At 37.3% G+C, this 22,945-nt stretch overlaps 1 non-coding gene and 1 pseudogene across 1 annotated transcript; both read left to right on the plus strand.

Annotated features, from left to right (window-relative positions):
• Positions 1 to 12,859, plus strand: part of LOC148164836 (disintegrin and metalloproteinase domain-containing protein 21-like) — a 68,425-nt pseudogene extending 55,566 nt beyond the window's left edge.
• A 9,767-nt stretch (positions 12,860 to 22,626) lies between these two features.
• On the plus strand, positions 22,627 to 22,732 carry LOC114217546 (U6 spliceosomal RNA). Its single transcript, XR_003610993.2, has one exon. It is a non-coding gene; the product is annotated as a U6 spliceosomal RNA (small nuclear RNA).
• Positions 22,733 to 22,945: the final 213 nt, after the last annotated feature.

Raw genomic sequence — 22,945 nt, forward strand, 5'->3', positions numbered from 1 at the left:
GAGAGTTGTTGCTACTCTCCTCTTTGATCTCCTGTTGAGTTCGTAGGTGTTCAGAATGGTTTGATCCCTATTCAGCTGAATTCCTGAGACCAGACGAAATCTAGGTCTCCTACTCCTCTGCCATCCTGCTCCGCCTTTTAGCAACTTTTAAAAAAGATTTTATTTATTTGACAGAGAGGAGAGCATGCACAAGCAGGGAGAACGGCAGGCAGAGGGAGAAACAGGCTCCCTTTCTAACAGCCTGATGCCGGGCTCAATCGCAGGACCCTGGGATCCTGGGATGGAGCCCTGCATTGGGCTGCCTGCTCTGCGGGAAGCCTGCTTCTCCCTCTCCCACTCCCCCTGCTTGTGTTCCCTCTCTCACTATGTCTCTCTCTATCAAATGAATAAAATCTTTTTTTTTAAATAATTTTCATAAAGAAGTTAAGTAATTCAACCAAATCTACTTTTTATGGAGAATTGATAGTGTGATAATATAATCTGGTGCCAGGTTTCTGGAGCTAATTACCCAAGACACGAACGCAGCAGTGTTTTCATCCACCTAATAGAGATTGTATGGGAAGAGCCATGCCCGGTACAGTCGTTAGCACCAATAACTGTTTGTCATTACTACTGATACTACTGCCACATCCAGTATATGCAAAGCACTAGGACTAAGGCAAGCTTGATGGAGAAAGACAGTCCCATCAGAGCGCAGGAGGTTGGGGCTCAGTGTAAGCAAGGTAGGCAGCCCTTGTCAGCGCCTCCTGCTGGTGGCTCTGTGTTTATGCTGAGGGATGGGGAGGGAAATGACTCCTGCCAGTGATCTTGTTCCTGGAGAGGCATCTCTGAACACTGCCTCCCAGGGATGCTCTCTGAGATGAGCAAATAATCTCCCTACTGTGTGCCCCAGGCATTCTTCAGATCACTGTCTCCATGCTGTCTGTCTCAGGGTTGTTGGCCTGCCTTCTCTGCAGGAGCAGCACAGTGCCCCCTGGGCTCTACCCCAGCCAAGCCTGATGCTTTGCAGCAACAGGCTTGAGGGCTTTTAGGCAACAGGCTTTTAGCCCAGAGGCTGCTTCTAGGCAACAGGCTTGAGGGATGGGATGTAGAAAGGGCCCACAGCAACCTCCTGGCTGAATAGAGTCATGCCCGTAGGGTGGCCCACAACCTAACATCCATAGGCCCTAACTACCCAAAGGGCTACTTACAACTAGGCACAGATACCAAAAAAGGGAAGATTCCACAAGTCACCCTACCTCTTCATCCTCCCCCTTTTAGAACAGCCTCCACCCACAGCCTCGTTGCAGACAGTCTCCTCTGCTGTCTGGCCCACTGCTCCTTTGGGGTGTATTCAATAATCTTCTATCTCTTTTGTTCTGCCTCAGGTGAATTCTTTTACCTCCAGCACCATTGGCTTCCACCCAACTGCTGACCCGCATCCAGGGGACCCCCATCTGATAGAGAGACACCCCGTTTAGACACCACATACTGACCCTTAAACTCCAGGCTTTAAGTCCCGCTGTTTGCAAGAACTCGGGAAATTCAGCCCTTCTTCTTTTCCAAGCTAATGACTTTGGGGAAACATTTTTCTTGTGTGTCCCTTTGTGCTCCTCTCTCCCTCCCTCTCTCTCCCTTCTCTCTCTCTCTCTCTCTCCCCACCTTCTCCAAGACCACAGCTCCCTCCTCTCTGCAGCACCGGTGATAGTGGGACTTTTCCTCCCCAAACCATGTCTCTGCGCTTCCTACCTTCTTGGATGTAGCCTCTTCTCTCCCTTTGGTTGTGGAGTTTGTTCTGTCAGTCTTCACGTCAATATTTCTGGGCTATATAGGATGATTTGATAGTGATCTAGTTGTGTTTGTGAGATGAGACGAACCTAGGGTCCTCCTACTTTGCCGCCATCTTGGGTTCCCCCCAATTTTAAATGTTTGCTAGAATTTGCCAAAGAAACCATCTATCTGGTCCTTGTTTTTTCTGTGTTAGGAGGTTTTTGATTACTGATTTACTTCTTTAGTCATTAGTGGTTTGTTTAGATTATCCATTTCTTTCTGATTTGGTATTGCTGGCTTGTATGTTTCTATGAATTTATTAATTTCTTCTAGATTATCTAATTTGTCAGCATATAATTGCTCATAGTAGTGTCATATGACCCTATGTATTTCTGTAGTTTCCCTTATAACATCTCTTCTTTCATTCTAACTTTACTGAGTTTCTTCTCTCTCTCTTGCTCAAGGTAAAGATTGTCAATTTTGTTTATTTTTATGAAAAACCAGGTCTTGGTTTTACTGATTGATTCTGCTTTTTTTCTTCTCTCTTTTATGTATTTTTGCTATTATCTTTATTATTTTCTTCCTTCTTTGACCTTTGATCTTAATTTGCTCTTCTCTTTTGAGTTCTTGGAGGTGTAAAGTTAGGTTCTTTATTTGAAGTCTATCTAATTTCTTAACATGTATTTATCACTAAAAACTTAACTCTTGAAGCCGCCTGTGTAGATCCCATAGATTTTGGTATGTTACATTTTCATTTCATTTATTTTGAGATTTTTTAAAATTTTGATTTCTTCTTCAATTTCTTCTTGGTTGTTATAAAGTACGTTGTTTATTTGTATTTTCCAGTTTTGTGTTGTTGTGTTAATTTCTAGTTGCATACTCTTGTGGTGTGATAAGATAGTTGGTATATTTTCAGTCTTCTTATATTTGCTAAGTCTTGTTTTGTGGTCTTTCGTATGACCTACCTTGGAGAATGTTCCGTGTGCTCTTGAGAAGAATGTGTATTCTGCTGCTATTGGTTGGAATGTTCTGTATATATCTGTTAAGTCCATCTGGTCTAAAGTAGAGTTCAATTCCTAAGTTTTTCTATGGATTTTCTGTCTGGGTGATCTATCTATTTCTGAAAGTGGGGTATTAAAGTCCCCTACTCTTACTGTATTATTGTCTGTTTCTCCCTTCAGATCTGTTCGTATGTGCTTAGTATATTTAGGTGCTCTGATGTTGGGTGCATATATATAATTGTTACGTTTTCTTGATACATTAGTCCCTTTATTATTTTATGATGTGGAAAACAAAAGGCAGAATTAAATTTCCTTACTACTTTCCTTATTACAGCCCATTGACATGTGCTGTTACAGAGCGACATTCCTCTACATGCTCAGCTGCCTTGGTGTTAATACTTTGCTAAGAACAAAAGGCAATCTTAGGCCCCACACCCAAGATTCTCTAAAGTCTACTTTAACATATAAGAATTCTTTTTGAAACTTCCTTTCTCTCAACATCCACCCCCCCCACCTCCCCCACCCTTGCCAAGATACCTGTTGGCAATCATCCTCCAAGCATATGACCCATATACATCTGAAGGCTCTCATGACTGAGGGTTTACTAAACAATAATAAATGACCTTTTCCTAAAAATAGCTAGCTCCCTCAGGATCCTGGAACCCTTGTTTCCAAAATACCTGGGAGGCTTATGCTCTCCCTAACCTCCCTGCCAACTTGAAAGTATGTAATGTGCTCATGACCCCAGCACAGCTCTTTCTGCCCTTGGGTCCTGTCCCCATTCTTCAATAAAACCACTTTTTTGCACCAAAGACTTCTCAAGAATTCTTTTTGCCAGTCTGCTTTGAACCCTAACATCTTTCCTACATCATTATATAACAACCTTCTTTGCCTCTAGTTACTGTTTTTGGCTTAAAGTCTGTTTGTTGGGATGTAAGTTTGTCTACTCCCACCTTTTGTTCATTTCCACTTGCATGGAATATCTTCTTCCATTCTTTCACTTTGAGCCTATGTGTCTTTTAAAACTAAAATGAGTCTCTTATAGACAGCATATAATTGGGACTGTTTTTGTTTTTGTTTTAATTCCATCCAGTCAGTCTGTGCCTTTTTAATTGGTGAATGCAGTCTATTTAAATTTAAAGGGAGGGTGCCTGGGTGGCTCAGTTGGTTGGGCGACTGCCTTCAGCTCAGGTCATGATCCTGGAGTCCCGGGATCGAGTCCCGCATCGGGCTCCCTGCTCGGCGGGGAGTCTGCTTCTCCCTCTGACCCTCCCCCCTCTTGTGCTCTCTTCTCTCTGTCTCATTCTCTCTCAAATAAATAAATAAAATCTTTAAATAAAATAAATAAATTTAAAGGGATTATTGATATGTAAAAAGCTCACTATGGCCATCCTATTGATTGCGTTCTATTTGTTTTCTATTTCATTGTTTTTTTCTCTCTTTTTCAGTCTACCTTTTAAATGGATGTTTTTCCGTAGTAGTGTGGTCTGTCTCCCCAATTTTTGTTTGTTTGTTTGTTTCATCAGTCTACTATAGATTTTCACTCTGCAGTTACCCTGAGGCTTACAGAAAACATCTCAAAGATAAAACAGTCCATTTTATGAAGATAGCCGCTTCTTTGCCTATAAAGCAACTACACTTTCATTATCCGTTTTTTAATTTTTGATGTCACGAGTTACCTCTTTTTATGTTATGAATTTGTTACAGATTGTAGTAGCTACAGTTATTTTTAATACTCTTTTCCTTTAACCTTTACACAATTGTTACGTTAATATACCATACTATGACATGATTGGAGTTTTCTACACCTGACCATATATTTTTCACCTTGACCAGTGTATTGTATACTTTGTATTTTTTTATCTCACTGATTAGCATTTTTGCATTTCAGCTGGAAGAACTTTCAGCATGCCTTGTATGGTCCGTCTAGTGGTGATAAATTCCCTCAGTTCTAAAGTCTTTTTTCTTCAAATCTGAAGGATAATTTTGACTGAAAGAGTACACTTAACTGGCAATTTTTATTTTTTAGCAATTTAAATACTTGTTCTTCCCTCTCCTGGCCTGAAGGGTTTCTGCTGAGAAATCCACTGACAGCCTAATAGGGGTGCCTTTCAGAATTCCTATCTAGGACGCCTGGGTGGTTCAGTTGGTTAAGCATCTGCCCTCAGCTAAGGTCATGCTGGGATCAAGCCCCCTATCGGGCTCCCTGCTCAGCGGGGAGTCTGCTTCTCCTTCTCCCTCTGCTCTCTCTGTGTCAAATAAATAAACAAAATTTAAAAAAAAAATTCCTAAGTCATCTGTTCTATCTTCTATCTTCTCTACTCCCCTCTAGATACTCTTAATTATAAAATTCATTTCATTCATTGAATTCTTTAGCTCCAGAATTTTGGTTTGTTACGGTTTTTGTCTTTTTTTGTAAAGAACTCATTCTGTTCATTCCTTTTTTTCCTCATCTCACTGAACTGTCTTTCTGAGATCTCTTATAGTTTGCTGAATTTCTTCAATACAGCTATTGTCAATTGCTTATGAGCAAGGTTATCTTCAGATGGGTACTGTTGCTTGGTGTTCTTCCCTAGGGATCCTAGGTTTGTCCTGGGTAGACCAGCTTCACTCTTATTCCCTCTTGTGGCAGAATTCATAAGCTTTGGTTTGTTTTTTTTTTCTCTTGATCTCATAACTTATCAAACTGGCTGAGAAACCTCTATTTTGTTTTTCCAGAAGGTGATACCACGGCTCCAGTTTATGATCCCCCTCACCCACAAACTGGACCATTTTTCTGAAAGCACATAGATTATCTACCTGCTCTCACTGCCACACTCAGGAGCATATACAAGGTGCCCACCACACAGTGGGGGCAAGTGTGAGTTCAGCAATTGGGGCTTTTAAGATACCTTTGGGTTGGTAAAGAGATCCGTGGGGCAATCCCAGAAGCTTGTGTGCAGACTTCTTGCTGAAGTCTTAAAGCCAGAGCATGAATCATGTTCCTATCATGAACTTTTGATATTCTTATCTGCTTTCTTCCCTTTCTTCACCCTGTGATGGTGGTTCTTCCTCAGAAACTTGGTAGCTGCTGGACACAAACAGGTTTCTCCACTTGAGACTCCCAAAACTAGGTTAGCTGAGCAGCTACACACTTTTTCCAACTCCCCCACAAGAGAAGTTGACTATTTTGACCTCTGCAGAAAATGTCTCTGCTGCCACTGCCATATAGCGTAGCCCATTGCAGTCTCACCCTCAGGAGGTGCTGTGGCTTTAGTGGAGTTCTCACTGTCCATTGCAACCAAACTTGTCCTTACCCCACTCCAATGGCATGCTAGAATCTCCCTTCTGGCAGGCTGAACTTGGATGAATTATCTCACCTATTCATTTCTACCCAGTTCAGTTCTCTCCAGGTTTGTTTGTTCCCTTGGCCAAAGCAAAGGGAGGTGGGACAGGTTTGTCAACTCCCTTGGATTTGCATCCCTTACCAATGTCTTGTTTGTTTATTTTCCCAATGCACAAAGAAGCAAGGGTCCTCCCTGGTCCCTCCCAGTGCTGAGGCACTCTTGTTCGTGTATGGATGTCTGAAAGTGGTTGTTTAAAAAAGGGGGTGAGAAGGGACAAATGTCTTATATCGCCATGGTACTGACCTCGACACCTACACTATATTCAATTCACCTCTCTCTCCTTTTAAATTTTACTTTCCTTATTCTTGCTGATGCAGTCTTCCCTAATAGATGAGCATATTTATTTGTAGATATGAAATATCCCTGAGTTATTTACTGACCTTATAGTGAAAGTCATAGATGATTACTGATGTCTGTATCTTTGTAAATGGTTTAAGTAAGGTCAAACTTCTTTCTGGAACCTAGAGTGATTCAGGTATTCCATAATGTGGTTCAATGTTGAGAAAATAATCTGGGGCCAGGACAAAAGTACTGAAGATAAAGTGTTTCTACTGTGTGCAGGGAGCACATAGAATTTGGATATAAAATATAGTCACATTTATTCATATTGAAGAGTAATTAGACATAAAGCCTGATGGAGATGATGGGGCCAGAGTGGGAGAACTATTATCCAGTTGCCATGGGCTTTAGGATTGGGAAAGTCTTGTTGCTAAGCAGTTCAATCTAGAACACAATTAAATGAGAGATGAAAGGGAGGGGATTGTTACTACTCTGTCATGTAAAGTTTCAAATAAGAATCTGTTCATAGCGATCAGTGGTCAAATTAATCTATTACAGGACTGTAGTGTGAAATGACCAGGGGGACCATTAATTCTACTGCTGGTAAGTCATTTGAGAATTTAGCAATAAAGGAGAGAAGCAGTAGTATTTGTGCATACATGAATACATACACAGGTTATACATACAAACACAGCATGATTCTTTGCCAATTTTTTAATCTTGAGGAGGATCTGTAACCTGTATTATGTCTGATTCTGGACTATTTACTCAGTGGGAACCCCAAAATTGTGTTTCTAATGGGTTGCTACTCATTGTTTGGGAAAAACTGAATTAGGCTATAAATGAAAACGAGAGGGGAGATTACCATCTCCCCTCTAGGGTAACTAGATTGATGAATTTTATTAAGCTGTAGGGAAAGAAAAGAAGAATTCATAAAAGATTATGTATGATGGTCTATTTGGAAGTGTCTGTACTATTATGGCTCTCTACCACATTAATGAAAATGTTATACTTGGGGTGCCTGGGTGGCTCAGTTGGTTAAGAGGCTGCCTTCTGCTCAGTTCATGATCCCAGAGTCCTGGGATCAAACCCCATATTGGGCTCCTTGCTCAGTGGGGAGTCTGCTTCTCCCTTCCACTCTGCCTGCCACTCTGCCTTGTTGTGCTCTCTCTCTCCATCTCTCTGTCAAATAAATAAATAAAATTAAAAAAAAAAAGAAAAGAAAATGTTATACTCTCTCAGGAGGTATGTCTTTTGTGTCATTCTATAAAAGAATGTTATGAAGACAAATTCAATCTGACAAATATTTTTGGAGTTTGTTTTCCTATTACCTGTTTACAAGCTGACGTTTTAGGAATTAATTCTGGTCGATTTAAATTGATTAAGTTCACTCTTAACACTATATTATTTAAAAATAGTTTTTTCTGTTACAATCAATACTCCAGAATAATTACCAAATATATATCAAGAGGGCCGTGGAAATCAAATCGGTATTTTAGGATTTTACTCACAATTTATAGAAATGTCCTCTAAAAAGAATTAATTTAGGGATCTTATGTCTTCTTGTGGGCTCTTGTGAAATATCCCTCCCCTTTAGTCCTAGAAAAGTATCCACACACTCTAGGCATTGAGGTCATTTTAATGATGAGGTTAATGTTCAGCCTGAAATAAGTTTCTCACCAATTTTTCTAATTCCAGAGAAAAAAGGTCAAAGACTATAGAATCAAGCAACAAGAAAGGACAAATAAAAATATCAGATCCTTATTAAATGTGCACCAATGAAAAATTCTTTTTTTTTTTACAACTTAAACTACCATTATTGAAACTTAATAATAATTACTTGTAAAAGAGAAACAATAGATTGTCAGCTGAGGGTCCTGTGTATTGATGAGGAAATTAAAAAAAAATTAAGAAACAAAGTGGACAACAAAGCTCAAATTGTTAGAAGCGTCAAGGGGTTGAAATAAACATTTGTTCCTGACTTCATCCTTTAGGCTGAAATGTCAGGCTGTCTTATCCAGTTTGTACTTTTCACTTTTCACACATTCATTCCCCTAGAGATACTCTGATTTTCTTACAGTTTGGGTAGTTTGTTGTAGGAGTATAGGAAGCAGGAAAAAGTTTAATCCTGTCTGGGTTGAGCCTACAGTGGCTGAATTGATGGAGTCTAGAGCCAGGCTATTGGGATAAGAGGTAAAATAAAGGAACTTAACAAGTGGGAAACAATGGAATGAAAAGTTATTTTTGCCCAGAAATTTGGGAAGTAAGTTCTGAATGAGAATGAGACTTGTAGTTAACTATTTAATATGTAAGAGTTAGGACAGTGGAAAGTAGTAATAGGTGATAGTAAGATACAATGTGTAGCCCTAGGTCAATTGTTGAAAATGAGTTTTAAAGCTAGAATAATCCAGGTGTTATATCAGTTGTCCACATGTTCACTAAACCCAGAATGTGGGTAAAATTACTGGTGGATAATACATTAGGAAATAAGACATCTAATTCTTTGAAGTTTGTGTAGGACTAATTTGGTAGTTGGTGTATGAATAGGAAAACAGGCTAAATAGTGGTTTAATGGGATGGCTAGCTATCAGGGTATAGAGTGAACTGCAACCAGATGTCTGGTAGTATGGCATATGGATATTTTGAGTATGGAAATTTTTTCTGCTGGTCTTTCCATGTTCTTCATCTGTCAACTGGTGGGTTTTGTGTAATAGAATTAGTCATGAATAAGGAGCTATCCATGGAGAAGTTTGATAGAGAAGTGATTATTGCTTTTTATGAAAGGGAAATTCCATAAATGACAGGAAAATAATTCCAGAGAAAAAAGGTCAAAGAACATAGAATCAAGATTTATAAAAGACAATAAGCAAAAATGGGTACAGGATCTAAGAGATGATAGGTCTTTAATAGGCATCTTTCAATTTCATATTATCAACAATGGGAAGTGGATTTGATTAGTCTGTTTTAGATCTCTTATAGCCAAATTCAATATTTTGTGTTTTTTCAACTACCCAAGAGTTTTTACTTTAAACAATCTCACTTTAATGATCTGATGAAGACTGTGGGTGTTTCCCTAGATAAATAGAAATAAAAATTTTATATGTAAAGTATTGAATTCAATTACAAATTCCTAATGTGTATCTTTGCCCCATCCCCTCTGTCTAAATTTGAGCTCGATATTATTAAATTTTCTTGACATGTATGCTCATTTATGTTTCTCACATTTGAGCACTTGTGCACATTATGTGTTTTTATAAGCACTTTATTGAAAGAAGAAAGCAACAAATCACTATCACCAGCCAGGCATTGTGCTGATATCAATTTCATTTTCACAAATATGTGATAATACATTTGTGTTATTGAGATGATTTTTTGTTTCTATATTTCACACAAAATATGTATATGTATTTTTATTTATGAAATAAATGTAGTTTATTGTCAAACCTTGGACAGTGGTTACCTTGCAATCTTATAAATGCAGGCTTTGATGCATTGCTACTATGAGACAATACTACCTTCCCCAAAGCTTTCCTCCTTCCTTCTAGGATTATTGATTTCCTTTGCATTTCTGAAGTAACTTTATTTTGCCTTCAGTATATGCTGATCTCTAGCTGTTACTCTTCCAGCTGGTTTGATTTCCTTCCATTTTACATGGCTAGAAGTTTTTAAAATGCTGTTGTTCTTAAGCGCAGAATCAAAGATAAACATGTTTGAGTAACATCCATCACCAACCCAATGTACTCCATCTTCCAATACTACCATTATGTATTGATTACAGAATGAAGATACCATTATAGTAGTTACAAACATTTGTGAAAACAACTGATGCCTTGATCCTTGCAGTTTTACAGTCTTAGATGAAAAGAGAAATGCAGGAAAGAGACGGGATAATTAATAACTTGTTACATGGAAGCATATATATCAGACAATGAGAAAAAAATATATGTGAGTAATTTTTATATCTCTCCTGAGTAATGTCACTGAATAATTCCTTGAAAAATGAAAGGAAGACATGTATTGATATTTATACCTAGCCCATATGTGTATATCAAGAATTCTTCGTCCAAACATGATAAGGTGTTCACCTTTCCATTAAGAATTTTTGTTTTATATCTTTATTGTGGAAATGTTCATACATATTCACATATTTAGAAAACAGTATAATGGATACATATGTGTCCTTCAATTAAGTCCTGTAACTGTCAATCTATGGCCAATCACCATAGTTTTGTACACCCAGTCTCACTCTGCCTTACTATTATTTAAGACAAAATGCAGTGCAGTATAGTGAGTCATGTCTTGAGCCAAACAGACACCCATTTTAACCCATAGTCATACCTTTCTCTTCCTCCTCCAGCTCATACCTCCCACCCTTGTCTCTGTCCTTCGTCTTTTTTTTTTTTCTTTTAGTGCTGCTGCTCTAATGGTGTAGCTTAGCAAAAGGACAGATTAAAGGTCAGCACCATATCCAGCTCAGAGGGAGGAAACAGAACAGTGATGTTTCCTGACCTGCCCTCTTTTGCTCTAATCAATGGCTGAATATGGTGGTTCCCCACAATAGCCGTGGAGGCCCTGGGGCATGTGAGGATCTCTTCCTATGCTCTGGCTGGGGGTGTGTCAGTTCCTTTCTGGATGGTTCCAGGTTGTGCACCCCATCACTATGATGCCCAGAAGTGTTGATTCCCTTGAGGCATGACACTGGCATGAAGCTTCCAGACTGGTTCTCTTATAGCCTCCGTTTTAGAGGCCAGAAGCACATTCTCCACATGAAGGTCAAAAAATTTTTTTCTGTCCACAAACCTCCTAGTGTTTGCCCACACAGACTAGGGTGCTCTCCTTGAGGATCAGCTTTTTGTCTTGAAGGACTGCTGCTATCATGGTTATGTGGAAGGGGACACAGAATCCTGTTTGCTCTCAGTACCTGTTCTAAGGGCCTTCAAGGAATATTACAGACAAATGACATTGCTTATGAAATCGAGCCCAAAAGACCTTCCACCACATTTGAACAACTGATATATAATATCAACAGTGAGAAAACACAATTCCAACTCATGAGATGTGCATTAACAAATGAAGAAATAGCACAACAGTTGAAATTTCTAAAAAGTTGATAGTTCCATTTTGATGCAGAGTGGGTATAAAGACTAGTGGACCACAGGTGGTTTCTTGAACTGGCAGTAGTGATCGACCACAATCAATGTTTGTGGTAATACCTCAAATGTGCAGAATACAGTGTGCCTTGTTATCAATTATGTAAATCAATTTTTTAAATCACTGGATCTTGATATAATTTTTTAAAGATTTTATTTATTTATTCATAAAAGACAGAGAGAGAGAGAGGAAGAGGGAGAAGCAGGCTCCCCGCTGAGCAGGGAGCCCAATGCGGGACTCGATCCCAGGACCCTGAGATCATGCCCTGAGGCGAAGGCAGACTCTTAACCATCTGAGCCACCCAGAGCCCTTGATATGATTTTAATAGGAATTGAGATATGGACAGCACAAAACCTCCTTTCGATTGATAACATTAAACCTCTCCTAGTAGCATGTTGCAAATGGAAGAATGGTGACTTTGGCACCCATTTGCCTCTTGATCTTGCATTTATTTTTGTAAAGAAAGCTTATGGTATTGACATTGGCATGACCTATATTGGAATAGTATGTAATATGCTCTTGATGTGGAGTCATTAGTTTCATATAAGAAAACTTGCATGATTTTGCATTTACAGTGTCACATGAGGGTGGGTCATTCTCTGGGTATGCTACATGGTGATGACACTTGTAAATGTGGGAATGAGAGGTGCATAATGTTTTCACAGAGAGTGACAACAACTAAACTCAGCAACACAATTATGCTAAGTATTGAACACTGTGGCAGAAACAAAGTGTTTGTACACTTCAGCAACTCCAGACAGAATCTTCAAGTATACACACTGTGGGAGCCATGTGGATGAAGAGGAAGAGTGTGACCGTGGTTCTTTAAATGCATGTTCAAAAGATCCATGCTGTCACTCAAACGGCACTCTGAGTCCTGGAGCTACTTGTGCTTTTAGGCTTTGTTGCAAAAACCTCAAGGTCATGCCTTCAGGTGACCTGTGTAGAGAACAGACAAATGAATATGACCTTCCTGAGTCGTGTGATGGGAAATCTATCAGGGTCCAGAAGATGTGTACGTGCAAGGTGGAGTCGAATGCACAGGAGATAGATACTGCTATGAAAAGAGATGCAGCATTCGTGATGAACAGTGACGAGAATGTTTGGCAAAGAGGCCAAGAGTGCAAATCATAGTTGCCATAAGTAATGAACATCCAAGGTGACCATTTGGGTAACTGTGGTGTAAATGGTCCTACATCTGTACAATGTAACATATCAGATATCCTGTGTGGGAAGGTTCAGTGTCAGAATGTGACAGAAATTCCTCTTCTGAGCGATCATTCTTTTCTTTAATATTTATGTATTTATATTAATAAATATTTATTTATTTCTCTTTCAGAGAAGAGAAAACGCAAGTGGGTGGAGGGGCAGAGGGGGAGGGAGACAAGCAGACTCCCTGCTGAGCGGGCAGCCTGAAGCTGGACTCAATTCCAGAACTCTGAGATTATGACCTGAGCTGAAATCAAGAGTCAGAGGCTTCACTGACTGAGCCATCCAGGGGGCCCTTCTGAGAGATCGTTCTACTGTGCATTCTACTCACCTTAATGGCATCACCTGCTGGGGTACAGACTACCACGCTGGGATATTCATACCTGATATTGGTGCAGTGATAGATGGTAGAGAGTGTGGTGCAGAGCGTATTTGCATCCAAAGGAAGTGTATCCTTATGTCACATTTGGCAAGAGCTATTCACCTGAGACCTGCAATATGAACAGGGTGTGCAACAACAGACTGCCATTGCAAGGATGAGTGGAATCCTGCTGACTGTGGAGAAGAAGGTTTTGGAGGTAGTATAGATAGTGGCCAGACCCCCCCAAGAAGAACAAGATACAAAAGAAGTTTTACATGATACTACCTGGGATAATTCTGTTTTGCTTCTTATGTGGTTTATTACTTTTGCTTTTTCTAAGAAATGAAGAAAAGGATGAGAAATAAGAGAATTGTCCACTTGTTCTAACTTTACTAGAGAAACAAAACAGAAAGCTCCACCTGCACCAACAAAATCCTCATGATTTTTTTAACATAGGGGATCATAAATATTAACCATTAAAAATTAACAAAATATATAATTCCCACCATGTTTCTACTTATTTTAAGCAATTTCAGTGGTTAATTTTTCATGAAATTAATCTCTTTATGTTCCTAAGCAAAGGCACACCTCATGGATGGTCTGTGTGTGCGCGTGTGTGTTTAATTTGCTGTCTCTCACTTACAAACCTCCTTCCTTTTTGTATTCTACTTTGTCACACAGGGAATGGGAACCTGCAAGTTGTATTTCTTCTTTGACGGACTTCTCTCTATATGTCAGCTGGGGGGACTCGAGGGACTTCGGAAACCTGGGAAATTTTTTGATTGGTCTACATGTCAGTGTTGCTTCATTAACAGCTTTCACCTTGACATCAACAGTAACTTTCTTTCTGTACAATATTTATATGATAGATAGATGATACAAAGACGTAGATAGATGATAATTAGAATACGTGTGTCTGTGTGTGTGTGTATATATATATATACATATATATATATACACAAATGCAATTTTCAGAACCAACTGATAATTATCAGAAATAGAGATATTAGCACCATTATCAAGTGTCCTTCCTTGCAGTTCTAGACCCCACGCCTCTGAGTCCTCCACCAAATCCCTGAGGCCCAGCATCATGTTGGCCAACCCTCTTCCCAGAGGTCAGAGTCCTAGATCCATGGGATCTCCTCTAGAGGTATGGGTTCCAATAAGCACACTTCTTCCTTTTGATCTCTAGTTTTCAGTGCAATAGCTACACTTCCTGTTAGGAAAGCATGATTTCTCAGAGGAGGGCTTTGCTTGTTGTGACTGAATTCTGACTGATAGAATACTTAGGCTTGGCCCAGGTGCAGGACCTCTGCTGAGGGAAAAAGAAATCCCCAGTGTCTTAGTTACTACACAGGGTTAGATAGACTCTAAACATTGACATCAAGGGCTTTAATTCACTATCAGATTTCCCCAAGTCACAAGAGCTTAATCTGAGATCTTTGTGGGATGCTGGTGAGCTCCTCTTTGAAATTTCTCAAAGTCATCTATCCCAAAAATCATGTTATATTTTGAACACAAGTCATAGTAAAAGGAGGCTTATCTCAAGCACATGATCTCTCTCCCCATAATACACTTATCTGATTTTGATGTTGCATGTGGCAAGAGGTAGAGGCTGGGTTGTGAACTTTTTGGTGATAGAGCCCAACCATCCATAAGCTTACAGAGCTGTGAAAAGAGAGTCGCATAAACTCACAATTGAAAGCCCAACAAACCCATGCCTGAACAACATAAGGAAAGGAGAATAAGCCCAAGATTTACTAAAAGCCACTCACCTTTGACCTGGCACAACGTACAATTAGCTCCTCAGCCTATCTTCTTAACAGAGGAAAGAGAAAATTCCGGAGTCACCTAGAGTTGCTATGGTTGTCTTATACACAATTCCTGCACACAATAAAAATTACCATACATGCTATGAATCACAACTCATGACTTATTACTAAGAGAAGAAAAAAAGGAAGGAAAGAAAAGAGGGAGGAACTGTACATAAGACCCAGATAGTGGAGCAAAAGTACACGAAAAACAAAAAATAAAAAACAACAATGATTATACATTTAAAATGGAAGAAAAATATACAAAATATAAGAACAAATGTAGACTATGCTCAGTATGTTGGAATCTACACAGAAATTTCAAGTGGATATTGTAGAACTAAAAAGTACAATTCATCATAGGGAATTCAGTGGATGGCCTGAATGGTAGTTATACATATCAGATTGCAGAATTACTCATCTGGAAAAGGTCAGTGGAAAAATCCCCACACTGCTGTATGCAGAAAAATAAAAGCAAAATATAAAAGCCTAAGAAATATATAGAATATATAAAAAGTTCTAACATCCCTAATATTGGAACCCAGAAAAAGTAGCAAGAGAGATGTGAATGGAAATGATATTTAACAGCTCTGTGTTGGCGATTTTTTAAAAAAGGAAGACATTGTTTCACTGTAAGTCACTTATTTCTCAGGGACCTGGTCAATTTTTCTTTCTCTTTTTTTTTCTTTTCTTTAGTTTGTGAGATTCCTAATAACCGGGCTCTTGGGTGGCTCAGTTGGTTAAGGGTCTGCCTTTGGCTTAGGTCATGATCCCAGGGTCCCGGGATTGAGTCCCACATCGGGCTCCCTGCTCAGCAGGGCGTCTGCTTCTCCCTCTGACCCTCCCCTCTCTCATGCTCTCTCTCTCTCTCTCAAATAAATAAATAAAACCTTTAAAAAAAAAAGAGATTCTTAATAACCTATCTTCAGAGCGTTCTTTATTCTGCCTGCTGAAGTCTGCTGATCTCTTCTAATAATTTTTGATATTATTTATTTCAGCTAAAGATTTTTACTTGTTTCTTCTTATCTATGCATTCTGACTTCTCTTCAACTATATGGCTTATGCTAGGACACATGTTTAATTAGAGTAGGTGGGGATTTTGTCTGTTTTAGTCCGTAGGAAGGTTTTAAACATAAAAAAATGAAATTAAAGGTGAAATGGAAAAACTAAATAAAATGGTGAAATCAACTAGGGAAGTCATTTTACAAAATGAAAGTGAACCTAACTACAGATATGTAATGGGAAGTACAGTAAGCCAATACACAAGGAAGAAGCTGGAGACTTAAAATTAAAAGCCAGGGCACCTGAGTGGCTCAGATGGTTGAGCTTCTGACTCATGATCTCAGCTCAGGTCTTGATGTCAGGGTCATGAGTTCAAGCCCCTGGTTGGGCTGCACGCTTGGGGTGGAGCTTACTGAAAAATAAAAAAATATTTAAAAAATAATTAAAATCCATGCACCGGGTTTTTTATGTAAGTGATGAAGCATTAAATCCTATACCTGTTAACTAACGGGAATTGCAATAAAAACTTGGAATAAAAACAAACATTTAAATACATACATACTGTGGGTGAAATAGTGTGACCAATAATAATAATAATGATAAAGTAAAAGCCATGCTCATTCAGCAGGAGCTTTTCCTTAATTAATACCACCAATATTTTGAACTAAAAAAAGAGGTTGACAGGTTGACTTGGGAAAGCAATTTAGTATAAAGTGTAATTTCTCTAGTGATAATGTATATGATTTAAATTTTGTTGAACTATGGGCAATGATTACCTATTATTCCAGCAATTAAGAAATCTTATTTATGTACTCTGAATTCAGTAATATTAATAAGTCATTCTTTGTACCACTAGTCAGCAACAACTTTCAGGCAACTGAGTAACGCAGTTACATAATGGAAACTTAGAAAACACGAGAGAGAAAAGGAAAGTACAGTATTTAAAATGATTATGATCAAGACTATAACTGCTAAGAAAAATTTTAAATGGCGATTTGATAACAATCTCACTGTTTGACTTACGGAGATTCTTACTTCAAAACAAAACTGCCTAACCAATATTTTGACCTGAAATTTTTCATTCATTGTTATACTAACCAAATAATAAGAAGAACAGAATTGCGAATTTTCATTTTCCTTTTTGAGACATCGATTCAATTCCTCTAGAGGTGGTGCATATACTTCCTTGAGTGATGTAACTTTGGTCTGTGACTTAGTAACATCTCTAATGGATTTTATTTACCTTTACAGTGTTAATCTTATCACTATCATTTCACTGGCTAGAATTCTATTCTTAAATATACTACCTGGTATTCAAAGGAACATAGGAACACTGATTTCTTAGGACAAACTGTCATATTCATATTAGAGCAAAATCCACCTTTTTCAGATCTTTTTAGAATTAGTTTAACACATAATTATTAAAAATCATATAAAATTTATCAATGGGTATGCATAATAAAATGATAGCTAAGAAATGATAGAGTTTAGGTTAGATCACTGGGTTATATTACATCAGCAAAAGCAGTAAATATTAAAAAGCTAAGTATATAACCAAGAAATTAGAAAATAAACCACTGAAGATACACAAACATAGAAAAGGACATGAATTAAGGTGCTACAGGAGTGTTGACAATACTGACTCCATCTTTGGCCCTCCAACTCGTTCTTGTCCTCTCTTGGGGCTACATGTTCCAGGCCCCTTGGAGATTAATATACACATACCTTAGCAAATGCCTGCCCAGGCTGTGATCGGGAAAGGCTTGCTCTGGCCCTCCATAAATTTGTTAAAGGTAACGCAGTTTCTTGCCTTCCTGACTCATAGATGGTGCCCCAAGATCTAATTAAAGGTCAGTTATCAATTAGGTGCATGTGAACCCTTTGATCTCATTACAGTGCCTTCTGCATGTCCCCTTGCTCTATAAAATCTGTGGACTAAGGTCTGGACATTGCAGAGAATAGCTGTGCTACTCTGTATTGCCATCCACCTGGTCCCCTCTGTCAGTCAGTTATCCTGAATGAAACTCTGCATGAACTGCAGGGCCTCACCCGCTTCGTGTTGTGGTCTCAAAGTGCCTTCTCAGCAAGGAGGACAGTTTCTCCTCCCCCACCTTCTAACAGGGACTGTTAAGAATTAATAACTTTTAGAGTATGAAAATCTTTGGAGAGACTAAGGAAAAATGAAAGACAAAGATGAAAAACTATAGGGCAAAAAATGAAGATAAGACAACAGATCCAAGGGAGACTAATACAATGTTGAAAATAATATGGAAACTTAACATGAGTAAATTTTAAATGTTGAGTGGACTTTTTTAAAAAATGTGACAAACACAGAAATCAATTTTAAACACTGAACATGTTAGAATAGATAAAGGAATTGGAGGGACGCCTGGGTGGCTCAGTCGGTTAAGTGGCTGCCTTCGGCTCAGGTCATGATCTCAGGGCCCTGGGATTGAGTCCCGCATCAGGCTCCTTGCTCACCTGGAAGCCTGCTTCTCCCTCTGCCTGCAGCTCCCCCTGCTTGTACTCACGCTCTCTCTCTCTCACCCATGCTCTCTCTCTCTAGCAAATTAATAAATAAAATCTTAAAAAAAAGAATATATAAAAGAATTGGATTATTATTATAAAATCTACCCACACCAAAACCAGCAGCCCCAGTAGGGTTTAGACATGTCTCCAAATATGCAAAGATTAAAAAAAATCCAAATTCAATGAGAACACTTCATATTACTATATATGACATCATATACCACTTTTTATAAGACTAGCATAACAGAATGAAACAATCATATAAGGATAGTATGAAAAAAATAAACTTAAAGGGAAAAGTGATTTCTGAGCCTACATAGTACTACAAGATAAATAAAGGCTAAGGGTTATTTTCTTCCCAAGGCAGTCATGAGTACAAAAATTATAAAATATAAAATAGTCGTCTGATTCCCTATGTTTTTACCACCTTGAGTAAATTTTGTTTATATACTTATTTATTTATGAATTTAGGTAACCTTTTTTTTTAAATAGTTGCAGATGTATAAAACTTCCATAAATACTTCAGAGAGTTTTGGCAAATCAAATTCTGCACTCAGTTTCTCCTATTGTTAAATCTTACCTTGCTATCATACATTTGTCACAAATAATGAGAAAATGTTTACACATTAGTATTAACTAATGTCCACATTTGTTCCAAATTTCTTTCATTTGTATCCAATGTTTTTTTGTTTTTTCCTCAGGTTTATGATAGTTTTTATTCTGATTTTTATTTTATTTTTAAAATTTTTTTTATTTTTTTAATTAACATATTGTTGGGGTTAATGTAGAGCATGAAATCAGCCATAATACCTAGCTTGCTAAAATGTAACACGGAGGCTGTTGGGTGTGAGGGAAGGTTTCAGAGAAGGGCGTAGGCCTTTGGAACGCCGAGGCCTAAGTGACCATGTGATATTAGCAATCATCTTGTGGCACAGGTAGTCTTTTTCAGATTGCTCAGTGTAATATCATTCCCTTCCTCCATTTCCATACTGAATTATTTGGAAAGAAGTCACTAACTGTAGCCCACAGTAAAAGAGTGAGAGTTAAGGACAGAGGGTTGACATAGAGTATTTGGAATTCTTCTGCTTTGAAAACTGTTCTCTTCCCCCTCATTTACTTCTCTCTTGAGTCCTTTATTTGTATCAGTATGGGCTGATGCTTATTTTACAATATGTTGTAAATGTACAATATGTTCAGGTTTGACCTTTGAGAGGACTTTCAGTTAGTTCCTCTGTCCCTTTGACATTCTTTTTGTCTTTTAGGAACTTCCTCATGTTCTGTGTTACAAGAAGTTCCAAGCTCATATTACGTATTTAAAGCAAAAAGTCAAACATTATTGATTAACAGATAACATGGGTGTTTTCACAGGAAATCCCAAGGGCTCCTTAAAACACACACACAAAGTATAACCTGTTTTCAGACTTGCTGCAGTGCTTCAGTAATCAAGACGAGATAGTACTGGTATAATGTTCAACAGCTAGATCAATAAACAGTGTAATGACTCTGGAAATAGGACAATATTTATATGGTCATTCATTTTTCAATAACAAGAAATGGAGGAAATGAAAGTCTTTTAAAGAGATGGTGTATATCTCTACAGAATAAAATGGACCTTAACTTCTACTGTATAACATACTAAAGACATTTGAGATAGGCTGTGGACCTGAGTGAAAAACAAAGCTCATAAAAGTTTTGCAAAAAACATGGGAAAATATCTTCATGATGGGAGCACACAAAGATTTCATAAACTACAAAAAAGAAAACATGAAAAATTGATGAATAAGGCTCATCAAAAATAAAAATTTCTCACTACACAAAGCCACTGCTAAGAAAATGAAACAGAATGGTTACAATTTACAATATTAACAAAAAAGTGGAGTCACCAGAACTTTCAACCATTATTAGTGGGAAAGTGAAAATGGTACAAGTACTGTAAAAAAAGATTTGGCTACTTCTTTTTAAAACTATGATCTAGAGTTTCCTCTCATGTTATGTTCATAGCAATTGAGTTAAATGAATATTTAAAGTGCATAGTTATGCTGTTGTGAGAATAAAATAAGGAAAATAAATTAGTCCTATACAGTCCTTTTCAAAATTTCAGAGATATGCTTTAATTTAAAAAACGAATAAATGTTTGAAAGCTCTTGACTATATAAAATCATCTTAGAGCTAAACCTACATTTTAATATTTAATAATAAAGTACATGCAAATTTACGCAGATAGATAGCACAATTAAATTTCCTGTCATTAAGGAGGACACGTATTGAATGGAGAACTGGGTGTTATATGTAAACAAGAAATCATGGAACACTATATCAAAAACGAATGATGTACCGTGTGGTGACTAACACAACATAATAAAATAAAAACAATGAAGAAACACATGCAAATTAAAGCACAGTAAAATTCTATCTTTTTTTTTTTTCCTTTAAAAAAGAAAAATAACCACTGGGCAAAGTCTGGAGTCTATCCCACTTCTGGCATCAACTTATGGCTCTGTGCCTATTTGTCCTGATTTCCGGCTTTAGGCCAGCTGTCTGTGCCCAGTGATATGGGCTTTATGGTTTGCCTGGTCTCCACTTTGATTTGTTGTTCAGACCTCCTGGCTTATATGTTAGTCTGCCTTATCACCAGCCCCAGGGCTATGGCCTTTGATTTACAGTTTACATTAATGAACTGATTTGGAGTTCAAATCAGGTGTGAAGCCTCCTGATCCAGTCATCTATGCTCCTTTGATGTAAATCTTGGCAACTAAGGTCTATTTATTCTTCTATTGACTAAGTTTGCTAGAACACTAGCCAAATGAAATGAATTCTATAATCCTAAATTCTGTCTAAAAAGCAAAAATACTACCCTGCCTTTTAGCTTTTCAAGGAATTAAAAAAATAAATGTCTAATATTTTTACTAATAAATAAATAAAGAAATAATAAATAGATAAATTTCCTGTCAAACTCATGCCCACAGTATTCAGATAAGCTATATTTGTAATAGAACACATGCAAAGGCTAAAAGACATTGACTAAAACTTGAGTTTTTCCTTTTATTGTTTCCTATCTAAAATTAGGAAATCTCTACAAATTTATAAAATTTCTTAAGTCAAAACTAAATCTCTAAATATTTATAAAAACCAAAGTAAAATCACTGGGGTAATTAATTACAACTTTTCATATCCGAATCAGAAATCCTTTTCCAGAAATTGTCATAAGGATGTTTATTATTTGCAAGTAAATGGAGAAAGATAAGTAACAGCAAAGTAAAATATTGGATTCTCATAAGAGGCTAGTTTGTTGTTGGTGTTGCTAGATAAAATAGGTCATAAATCCTACTGATCTGAACAGAGCTTTTACATTTAACAGGATATTGTTCTATTTAGAACTAACCTGAATTACCATTGCTTACTTTATTACACTTTCTAAATCTTCGAATGCTGTTACTAAATAAAGCTTTATATTATGAACTGTACTGTGAAAAACATACAGTTTTTAAGAAGTAACTTTTTCATCCTTGCTTCAATATATTTAAATAAGGCATCACCAAATATGCTGTATTTTTTAAAATATCACTCTTCAAATGTTTTTAACCCAACCAATAATAGTTGTGAGTTAATATGAGGATTTTTCTTATCTGGTATTTCATTAAGGATTATACCTTAATGAATGGTATTTAAACTGATATTTAAAAAAAAAAATCCCAGTGCGTTAAATGATGGCATATTCTATTCCTACACTCACTAATTACTTACTTCCTTTCTCTTTTTTATATCTTGGACATAAACTAAACAGTTCAGGTAGTTAATTATATATATCTTATAATATTAATATTGCATATTAGTACATATGTATTTATATACTTCCATCAAGACTCAGTAAGTTAATGAATTCAAAACTTTGTAATTAAATTAATTTTTGGTATCTTTAAAAATTGGTTAACTTAAGTTAGAAATTTCAAAACCCAGAAAATTAAAAATTATTTAAATATTATTGGAAAAGAATTTTCATAAAAGTATTTTATTTGGTAACATTTTCCAAGTATTTCATTTTCCCTTTTAAATTGGCAACAGTAAATTAACAAAATCACTGTGAAGAATTCACATTAAATTGATTTACTCAAAGCATTAAAGAGGTAAATCTCAAAAGTTGATGGTTTGGGCTCACTTCAGCAACACATGGCTAAAAGTGGAAGAATATTGAGAAGTTGAGCATGGCTCCTTTTCAGGGATGACACACAAATTCATGAAGCATTCCTTATTAAACGAACAAAAAAGTTGATGGTTCTTCTGCTTCTTCCTATCTAAATGATATAAGAGGGCAATATCCTAACTTCAGCTACCCTGAGGAGAAATCAAATGGCTTAAGAAATGAACACTTAAAATCGAATTTTTAAATCAAATATACTGGAACAATTTCCAGTAAAATAATTAGACCAATATTGGGAACATTTGGAACTTACTCATCAATTCTTCAAA

The sequence above is a fragment of the Eumetopias jubatus genome, unplaced genomic scaffold (assembly GCF_037043125.1).
Source record: "Eumetopias jubatus isolate StellerSeaLion01/CBP00866 unplaced genomic scaffold, mEumJub1_p1.0 scaffold_2, whole genome shotgun sequence".
Classification (NCBI taxonomy): domain Eukaryota; kingdom Metazoa; phylum Chordata; class Mammalia; order Carnivora; family Otariidae; genus Eumetopias; species Eumetopias jubatus.